The 11426-nt window shown below is 47.3% G+C and overlaps 1 pseudogene; it reads right to left on the bottom strand.

Annotated features, from left to right (window-relative positions):
• Positions 1-4221: 4221 nt before the first annotated feature.
• LOC120713845 lies at positions 4222-6533 on the bottom strand (annotated as a pseudogene).
• Between the last annotated feature and the right edge of the window lie 4893 nt (positions 6534-11426).

Raw genomic sequence — 11426 nt, 5'->3', positions numbered from 1 at the left:
TGTCGATGAAGATCCGGTTCGCGGTTTTGGAGGGTCCGCGAAATGTCACACCCGGTTTTAAGAACAAAACTGAATGCATAGCTATATGTATGCCAGGATCAAGTTTCATACATATAGAGACATCATAAGTGAATAATCAGTACAGTATCACGAAAAAGAGAACTAAAACAAATAAAAGACTATCAGAGTTTACAGCTTATCCTGGAAACGAAGGCTCCAAACTTCACAGGCAATCGACTGGGGGTTGCGTACGCCTAGAACTCAGCAACATCTTCTGAAATCTTTATACACCTTCTCCTTCTGAGCAGCAGTAAGCAAGGGTGAGTACACTTATGGTTGGTACTCAGCAAGGCCACAAGAAATAACCAGAAATGTGATTTATATCCATCTTTAAGTTTATTAATCATGTGAGGGTCCAAGCCGCTCTTGACCGTGAGCACGGCTAACCGGTTAGTTTTAACTCTGCAGAGGTTGTACACTTTCACCACAATTCGCGTAAAAGTTTCGAAGAACTTTGAACCCAACCACGCAATGTGCTAGCTAGGCACAATACCACACTTCCGAGGTGTGATTGCATAGGGACGCTACGAGGCCTTTACAAAGAATCCCTATATGTATGTGTTGGTCCCTGCCGTGCGGTCCCTCAGAAGACGCAGCTTCCTTCACCCGCTCCACAACACAAACTCATAACCACCAAGCGGAACAACCCCAACACAACATATAGTTCATCTAATTACTTAGCCAAGACCAGAGCCCATTTAGTATTGTGGTTGTACTATTTTCTTGGGTGGTTCTCCATGTTCCAATTAAATCAAGTACTCTTGTATATAAGCATAGATAGAAAGATGGTTAGGGTCACTTGCCTTTCTCCAACGAAAAGCTACTCTTACTGCTCTTCAGCTTTTGCTCACTTAGAACTCTTGATCTTCAATCTTCGAACAATGATCCTTCTACTCGGAACAATCATCGGGCAAACATACAAAGCAAACAAAAAGGTACAGCTAAGAACAATACACCAAAACAAAGAAAGGCTTTAAAAGAACGCACTAAAGGATAGAGCTCGCTGCTACGGTTACGAAGGCGCAAGAAACACGGAAAACGGAGCTAAAACGGCGATTCTATGGGTTAAACGGTGCTTCAGGGATCTAGTCGCGATTAACTATAGAGTTAAGAGCTAACAGAAAAGAATTGTAAGACACAACAAAGTGTGCTCACAGAGGATAAAAAGGTTACAAAGCTATTGCACACGTCACAAGGATCACGTGAGCGCAAGAATCGCTGAAAACGGAGTTGAAACGTGAAAGATATGGCTAAAACAAGGTCTAAGGACTTATTTGTGAAGAAATAGAGCTTCCAGGGGTTAGATCTGAAGAAACCAGGGGCTAAAACCTAATTAACCATAGACTTCAAGGGCTAGCACGTAAAAACACCTAAGCGGGACTGCGGGTTCTATTCTGGAAAAGCTCAGGGGTTAAACCATAAAAGATAGGACTGGTTTGTAAATTCTTTTCACCTAGCATGGGCCGCGGGTTGATTTTAACAAAACAGAAGGACTTAAGTGCAAAAGAGCCCTAGTTGACCGGTAAGGTTGGGATTGACTTGGGTCGAAACGGATCTAGACCGTTGGATCTAGATCCAAGGGCTGGGGCTAAAGGGGCGACAACCGGCGGCGCAGAGGTCCGGCGGACGGCGGCGCTTGGCCGGGGGCTCACCGGCGTAGGCGTTCTAGACGCCTCGGGCTCGATTTGGCTCGGGACCAGGACGGGAAGCACGAGTACGCCACGGCGAACTCAATTTGGGCTGCGGCGCGGGCTAGAACGGGCGGGTTGGAACTCGCGGCGGCGCATGGCGAATCTACGGCGACGGCGAGCGGTTCCAGGCAGAGCAGAGCTAGGGAGAGGGAGAAAACAGGACAGGGAGGTGCTTTACCACTCGGCGGAGCTACAGCGGCGTTCAAACGGCGAAGAAGAGCAGCGGGGCGGCGGCTCCGCGGAGCTCCGAGCGAGCCCAACAATGGCGGCGGCTGCGGCTAGGGTTTTGCGAGGGCAAGGGTGGCGGCTTCGGTTCGATAGGGTTTCCAGGGGGAGCGGCGTCGCTTAAATAGGGGCGACGAGGTGCCTTGGCGTGCGGGCCACGGACGGGAGCGGCGACGCGCGCGGCCGGGTCGGACTCGAGCTCGAGTCCGGCTCGGTCGGGAGGTCGGGGGCGACCCCGACGGGCGGTCCCCACCTGGTAGCGAGACAGGAAAGGAGAGGAGGGAGGGGGCCGGACTGGGCTCTGGAAACAAATGGGCCGGCGCGGATTGGGCTTTTGGGAAGAAAAAGAAAAAGAGAAGAGGGATTGGGCCGGGCTGAAAACGAGAGAGAGGGAAAAGAGTTGGTTTTCCATTTTTGAATCTGTTTCAAACACATTCATTTGAATTTAAATTTGGAGAATTTAAATTCAACTGAACCCAATCAATTAAACAAATGCAATTCAGCATGAATGCATAACGAACAAGCAACCTCATTTAATTTAGAAGGCAAACAATTATTTTCTTTATACTAAATTCCCTGTAACGATAAGAAATGTTGGGAAAATTTTAAAATTATGAGAAAAACATTGATTTATTTTTAATTTTAATCACATCCTGAAATTCAAAAATTTCAGGGTGTGACACGAATCCCGGGTAGGTGGTCGGTTTTGAGAAAACCGCCAAAACTTCACGCGCGGGAAGATTCCGGCCTCCACGCCGTGGCCCTAGACGCCGTTCCCGCCTCGGCCTTATGACGGCCCTAGACGCCGCCCGACGCCTGTCACCTCCTCGCCCGCAGCGAGGCCCTAGACGCCGTCGACGCCCGTCGCCTCCGTCAGTCCCGAGACCGACGCCTGTGCCTCCACGACTTGGCGTTTTCAACCGCCGTCCGCCTGCTTGGTTTTGTGGCGCAAACCAAGAAACCCGCCTTCTGTCGCCGCTTGCGTCCTCGATCCAGGAGTGGACGCCACAGCTGCCGCCCAGCCCGAGCTCCTCCACGGCAACTCTCCGTCGACACTCGACGCCCGTGTACCTGCAATCCAAAAACCAAGCGCACGATCACACCGCACGGTTGACAATTCACTCATCACAAACAGGATAGAGTACTCAACATTCCTCAGATTGCTTCAATGCAGAGCTGATCGATTTGATGGCAAACGAATCGGAGCGAGGCGAGGCGAGGCGAGGCGAGACGGGGGATGGATGGGATGGATGGAGTGAGTGATGGTGTGGCAATGATCAACTACATGCATGCATATTGGTACGTATCACAGGGCAGCTCGCTTAGCTAGATGCACGGCAGCGTATGTATGTATCTGTTTTGCCGTCTTTAATATCTTCTAAAAAATTAAAGCAGCAGCAGGAGGCAGGCACTCTCGATAGCTAGCTAGCTAGGATTCCTTGCTTGCTTGCTGCTTTCAAAAAGAAAGAAAGCAAGGATTCCTTGCTTGCATGTTGCCTCGATCCCCTCCGTACTGTCTGAATACGGGGTGCCATGCATAATGCAGACTCAGTACATGTGAGAAGAGACAGGTATGCCTGTTCATGAATGAAATGACTAGAATGATTGCGGCTAATATATGACTTTTACGATTATTCTCAATATATGCATGATCTCGATAGAAATGTGGATTTGAGAATCCAGTCTCGCATACTTCAGTCCTATTCCTATATCCACAGCCAAATTTATGGGCACAACTATTATCATGTACGAATGAAATAAGAATAGCATTTATTTTCGTAAGTTTAATATGCCAGGAAGAGGATGAAACCTGGTTGATTAAAATTATGCACAATCTAGAGGTTTGCATCAACCTTAGAGACTGCAGAGTTAAATATTCTAGAAGCAGGCCTTCTTCTGTTTGTGTCCTCTAACTGGACCGGACAAAGAAGCATAAGAGCGTCATCCATGAGGAAATAGAGTATAAATGAGAAGACGACATAGCATGAAAGATAGCGAATCCACATATTTTTTTATCATATTTCTACGTTTTACGAATCCTTGTGTTCCAAAGATGTCAAAATATGAGAGAGGAGAAAGTTAAGAACTCCCAATTTTTTCATATCTGAGTTCCTGTGACATTGATCAATTAGCTTCACGAACTGTATGCAACACATATAACTAGACAAATATTGTATATGAATATAACAAGAATCACAGACAACTCCTCTTACAATGCAAGTTGATCACCTCCAAGTTGAATAGATCAGGGAGCAAGCTTAGCAAGCATCTCCTCGATAAGAAAGGGGCAACTGGTCCTCAGATGCTGAAATCACAACGGGAGACGTCAACTTTGCCGTGAGCCAGATGCTCACGGCAACGGCCGGAATACCCTCAGCAACGGCTTTGCCGTGAGCGGCTCACGACATAAATCTACCGGCAAACAGGGCCTTTGCCGAGAGCCGGCCCTCGTACTCACGGCAAACATTTGCCGTGAGCCAAGAACGGCTCTCGGCAAAGCGAAGATGCGCCATCCAAAAAAGGGTAAAAAAATAGCAAATTTTTTTTAGGGGAGACCCCACCGGCCCGCGCCATGTCGCGGCGCTACGCAGACGGCGGAATTCGAACCCGTGACCTCCTCCCTTGCGTGAGCCTTCCTTACCACTACACCACACACTCATATATGTCCCTATCCGGTTTTCATTCTAGTCATATTATACTACACCGAGTGTAAATTATTTTTTTTGAGGATTTAAACGTATTCAAATTAAAAAGTTGTCAACTACAAAGTTTCATAACTTTCTGAGGTCTATAACTTTCATTTTGGGAGTTTCTCCATTCGAGGTCGTTTACAAAATTTGAATTTCAAATTTGAGAGATTCAAACCTAGTTTTTCGTTGACAATATGATTTCAAATAAAAAAGTTGTAAACTATAAAGTTTCATAACTTCTCAGGATCTACAACTTTTATTTTGAATGTTTCTCCATTTGAGGTCGTTTGAAAAATTCAAATTTTCAAATTTCAAAAATTCAGAGTACTTTTCCTTGACAAAAGTAATTCAAATTAAAAAACTTTCAACTACAAAGTTATATAACTTCTGAGGATCTACAACTTTTATTTTGATCATTTGTTCATCCGATACAATGGTAGTAACATTCTTCACAAATCTATATATCTTTCGTATAGTTTCATGAAACTATATAAGTGGTATAAGATTTTGCGAACAAAATTACTACCACTTTGTCAAATGAATAAATGACTTAAATAAAAGTTGTAGATCTTTAGAAGTTATGAAACTTTGTAGTTGAAAGTTTTTAATTTGAATTAATTTACCGCTTCAAAAAGTGTTTTTTAAATACTCACGGCAAACCTCGATTTTACCGTCAGCCGAAAAAAGCTCACGGCAAAATCGGTCTTTGCCGGGAGCCGTACTCGGCAAACATCATTTTGCCATCGGCCACAAAAAGGCTCACGGCAAAATAGTTCTTTGCCGAGAGCCTCTCTCGGCAAACTTCTGTTTTGCCGTGAGCCATGCTTTTTGCCGTGAGTTTCGTGGTGGCCGTCCGCAAAAGAGTATTTTTGCCGTGAGCCCGACAAAAAACTCACCGCAAAAAGGCCGGCTCACGGCTTACTTTGGATTTCCGGTAGTGAATCCCTTGCTCTCCATGACCGCCTTAGTAATGCCAGGAGTTCTCATGAACCTGAAGCATCCCTCCTTGAGCCCTTCGCACCCATGCTGCTCAGCCAATGTCAGCGTAGTCGCCACAGCGCTTGTGTCGACGTGCTTGAGCAGCATTGCCTCACACATAACCTTCAGCCTCTGGAACCCATACTTGTCTGCCGCCACGAGCAGATGCTGCACCATCCCCACCTCATCTTCATCTTCGTCAATCTCCGACAGAGAGTCATTGTAGATGAAGTGGAGCATGGCCTTGAACACTCTCGGCTCTACATCACGAACCTGCAAGCTTGACATGGTGTTCTCCTTCATCGGGCCGAAGAGCTCCGCCATGAGGACCCGTGAACTGCTCGCCGCCGACGTCGAACGTCACGTCCTTTCCCACCTCGCTGTCTAGAAGTGCGCCGAGATGCTGGTGCAGATCTGACGGTGGCACGGTGAGGGACTTGGCAGCAGTGGGATCCACGCAGATCTCCTTCAGGACGGTGACGTCGCATCTGATCCGGAAACTGTGGCCTTTGAGAGAGGACTCCATGTCCTTCGCCTTGATGAAGTGACAGTAACCCCGTTTCGTCGTCGTCCCTGGGCTCCAAAAGGAGTAACTGCTCGTCCTGGTGTAAGAAGAGAGATCCTCACCGGCGGCGGCGTCATCGTCGTCGATTAGGCTGAACTTGTACCTGGCCTTGACGTCGCCACCGCCGGCGGCGGCGGATTCGGCGAGGTAGAGGTAGACTCCGACGGTGAACCTGGCGGAGTTGATGCCCTTGCCGAGGCCTCCCTTGGTCTTCGTGTGGCCCGGACACTTGAGCTCGTGCCGCCCGGTCGTCGTCTCGGCGGTGATGGTCGACGTGCTTCCGCCGCCGCCGTCGCCGGTGGCGGAAGAGGCGGAGATCGACATCACGCACCAGATCGTCTGGCGGCGGCCGGTGCGATGTACGATTTCAATGCGATGGACTAGGTCATAGGGCCGGGCGACCGAGCGTGCCGCAACTATAGATCGACTATGCGTAGCGTAGGACACTTGGAGTCTTTGGATCGATGAGATTAGAGTTGTACGGAGTATATCTGGTCGTCTACGCGTAGCTAGGCAAGTCCAAGAATCACGGAGGCCTTCCCATGCACGCCGCCTTTGATAGAGAATACAAATGTTCCAGTTGCCGGTAACAGCAACAAGATTTCGTGTAGTTGGTTATCACGTCAATTTAACACACTGAAGGTCTCCGGTTCGAGTCCGGACGAAATCAACATTTCTTGAATTTTTTATTTCGTCTGCTCCAGACCGTCTATATGTGGCTTTTTTAATTTTGGAGATAGACTGAATGGAAATATGAACTAAAACATCAAGAAAAGAGAATTGCAGATTAATGAATTAATATATGACTACGAGTTACTGGGTTCATGAGTAGGCTAGTGCTTATGTTAATACAGACCTGGAGACCTGCTGGAAGGTCCTATGGCTCGCTCTCGTTGAAGTCCTACCCGGATGAAAAATGATCGGAATGGAAATCACATTATCGGAAACGAAAAATTGGTCAATCGGAAATTTACCACATTTTCAAAATCAACTATTATATGATAATTGCAATGTAAAGGTGAAAGCGATTGAAAATACCAAGTTTTAAATTTGGGTAGAATCGAAATGATTGGAAACAAAATCATTTTTTGGGAAACAAAGCTCAGTCTACGGGGAATTATATAGCACCATTTTCAACCTTGTGCACGTGCACGTCCGGAGAGCTTGCGGGGGAGGAATTCGAGCATGTATGATCTGGCCATCCCTCGGGGTGGAACCTGAACCTGGAGCATCAGCGAGGACGAGCTTCTTCCATCATTCCGCAGTGGAGGACGCAGGAAATCAACATTGGGTGTACATAAATTTTAACGAACAGTATAATCATCATATATAAACACTACTAGAGAATCACACATTTATACTGGTTGGGAACCCCTCGTTAGTACCGGTTGCAGAACCGGTATTATCCATCCGGTACTAATGTGGGGGTACATTAGTACCGGGGTGGAGAACCGGTACTAATGTGTAATGTGCCACGTTAGTACCGTGTAATGTGCCACGTTAGTACCGGGTGGTCTCCCCCACCCGTACTAATGTGCATCCCCCGGATGCACCCAGGGTTTCAAAAACCGGTGACACTGTTCAAAACCGGAACAGTAGCACAAAAAAATTACTTTTGTATTTTTGGATTTAGAAACATAAAATATAAAAAACCGGACTCGGTTTACCGTCCCGGACCGGACCGGGAACGGAAAAAAACCCGGAAACCGGCGGTTCCCGGCCGAGATTTGAAACCCTGGATGCACCTATATGCAGCTCCTTTTCTTTTTCTTTTCTTCTTTTATTTCCTCATCTAATCTCATCTCATCTCATCTCAACACAACACAAATCACAGCACAAGATTCATCTCATCTCATTCACAACACAAGTCACAGCACAAAATTCACAAGATTACAACAATAAGTCACGATTCACAGCACCATTCACCATTCACATAACAAAAAAAAAGAAGATTCACATCTATCTCACAGGAACAACAACACAAACACAAAGAACTCACATTATCACAAGAACAAGAAAGAACAGAGATCAGCGGCCCTTGTCGGCGGCAGCCTCAGCCCTCTGCCCTCTGCTTGCAGGGGCCACGCCGGCCTGCAGAGGTCGCGCTCGCCTGCTGGGGCCTCGCTGGCGGCCTGGCCGGCCTCTCCTGCGCCCACCTGCATGGGCCGTGTCGGCGGCTTGGCCCGCCTCCCGTGCCCGCGCTACCGGGGGCCGCACCGGCGGCCTGGCCGACCTCCCGCGCCCGCCAGGTCAGGGGCCGCTCCCTTGGCCGCCGACCTCCGCGCCCCTGGCCGTCAGCCTCCACTCCCTTGGCCGCTGCGCCGCTGGCCGCCGACCTCCGCGCCCCTGGCCGCCGCCGCCGCCGCCGCCGCCTGGAAGAAGAAGCAGATCGAGTTAGAGAGATGAGGGAGATAGAAAAGAATGGGAGAGATGAGGAAGAAGAAAGAATGGGATAAGGCAGCTAGGGTCATTGGTGGTGGGCAGGGAATGGGAGGATAAGACAGGGCAGGGCAGGCCGCACGGGAAAAAAAGAGAAGGCACGCATGCGTCGGAGGGCGGATCAGAATTAGTAGCGGTGCTTCCCATGGTCCGGTATTGACCTGCCCCTTTCAGGACCGGGGTTTCTCTCCACCCGGTACTAATAGGGGCATGACCCATTAGTACTGGGTCGAGCCTCCATCCGGTACTAATGTCTGAGACATTAGTACCGCCTTTAGCCACCATCCGGTACTAATGGGGCTCACGGGGACGCGTTGGGGTCCTTTTTCCCCACTCGGTACTAATGCACCCATTAGTACCGGGTGTAAAAATACCCGGTACTAATGACTTTTCTGGCCTGGGAGAAATGTGTGATTCTCTAGTAGTGAAAGGATGAATGTCTAAAAAACAAAGGGTATATTGTACATTACAAACAGTTCATTCCTTTCTTAATCTATTTATACATACAATATTTTGAAACTATCAACTCAAAACAGCCAAACTTACCTAGCGGCGGTGCCCCAGAAAACGAATACAGGAGACGGGAGAAGTTGAGAAAGGAGAGGAACAGGCATCTGGGTACTGATTCAGGGAGGGAATTCACGTTGGGAGCTAGCAAGCCAAGCAAGCAGGCCGGCCACGGGCCTATTTCTCTTGGTTGGGCTCAAATAGATACAAATTGACCTGGTTATTATACATATACATATAAGTATATACATACTAGCTGAAATACTTTTGCTAAAATTATTGGGTGTACATATCTGTACATACATGAGAATTGCAATGTAGAGGTGCAAGCGATTGAAAATACCAAGTTTTAAATTTGGGTAGGAGGATCGGAAATGCTTGGAAACTAAATCATTTTTTCGGAAACGAAGCTCAGTCCCTGCGGAATTATATATCACCATTTTCACACCCTTGTGCACGTGCACGTCCGGAGAGCTTGCGGGGAGGCAGTCGAGCATGTATGACCTCTGACCTCGCGCGTAGCTCCTTACTATCTCACCTACACAGCACATCTAACTAAGTAGGGATTGCAATTCTTTTGTAGTAACTCGTGGGGACCCTTTAATCTCGATTTGTAACACCAACCGAACCTTTAGTCTCGTGTTGGTGTTACCAACCGAGACTAAAGCCCCGAGACGCTTTAGTCTCGATTGATAACACCAACCGGAACTAAATGGTCACCTAGTATCGGTTGATGTTACCAACCGAGATGAAAGCTCCCATCACCAGTGATATTTCGGGGCTGCTGTTGCTAATCGGAATTAAAGAGCTTTAGTCTCGGATCCAAATTCAACCGGAACTAAAAAAATGGATTAAAGGTTGTTTCTCTAGAAGTGAAGCACCGGTGTGCCATGCGGGTTGGAAGGGGTAGCGGTGCGGCGGGTACGGTGGCGTGCGGGTATAGTCATCTCTCATCACGCGTGAGAAAAACACACGTTAATTTTGGCAAAAACATTTCTAGTTGAGACCCAGAGAAGTTTACTTTAAACCCATCGCAATTAAGTATTGCCTAATATAATGAGACCCAAAGAAGTTTAAAAGTTCACGCCTTGAAACCATGGCATCCGTAAAGTTCAGGAGCCCAAGTAGTCGCGCTGCAGGGTTTCAGTCAACATACTGCCGTGTCGCACGTTCTTGCAGAAGAGATATATGCATGGCCAGAGTTCAATGTTTAGCACAAGAATAACTCCATATGTAACTCAAAATAACCCTCTTTCGCAACCAGAGAATACATGAGAAAACAAGCGTTCGTTTCACGATGCAATGACAGATTGCCATGCATGGTTACTGCCTGATGTGAAGTCAACGACGGCGACCTATATGCCTTGTAAGATTCAGACGACCTTCAACTCGAAAAAGGTCACGGAGCAAATTTTGCAAGTAGCTTCTGAAGAAACAGAGGGGCCGCCGCTACTCATACGATTCTTAGCCATCGGTAACCATTAGCACACTACCACTTACAGATTTCCAAGAGAAATTAAGAACTTGATGCATCCTTCTTTAATCCCATGAGAGGACACATATATTAATTAGCTGCGGTGCTCATTTCGATATGGATGCATAGTATCCGCTCGCAAATCATCTTCAACCTCTCCATAAGATGATGATATCTGTCGTCTGCCGCTACAAGCAGATGTTGAGCCATGGCTACTTCTTCACCCTCATCTATCTCATCAGAGGCAACAAGTCGGTGTACATTCTATTCAAGTAATTTAAAAAAAAATATCATCCAAACATAATTAATGTGGTCTTGATTTTAAATTTTTTGTCATAATGTAAGAAATTATATTTTTTTCAAGAAACATTGCATGCAGGTCACGTCAGCAAGCCATGATTATTAGAGACAATTATTGCCTGCTTGCGTACTTTTTGGTTGCGCACCCCTCGAGCCCTCTTCAAGGCACATGATCGAGGTCAAAATTGTCACCTTCAGAGATGGCTGTGTGCCCATCATGCAAGGGAGCTAGCAAGCTCGTAATCTATCTTCATTCTGAAAGACTGAAATTGTTAGGGCCTCACGTTGTTACATCAATCAAACGGTAACAAGTCACTAAAAACATTATATTGTACCCATGGTTGATATAGGCAGCGGCGGACCCAATGCTACTATATCAACCCTGGGCGGTGTAAGCTATAGCTTAGAAATCAGTGACACGAATACTTTGATTGAAGAAGTTTTCATAGCTCTCCTCGCCCTCGAGCCCGGATGGCTGAGCCTTGGGACCACCATTA

The sequence above is a fragment of the Panicum virgatum genome, chromosome 6K, assembly GCF_016808335.1.
Source record: "Panicum virgatum strain AP13 chromosome 6K, P.virgatum_v5, whole genome shotgun sequence".
NCBI lineage: Eukaryota > Viridiplantae > Streptophyta > Magnoliopsida > Poales > Poaceae > Panicum > Panicum virgatum.
This window is presented reverse-complemented; position numbering and strand designations above follow the sequence as displayed.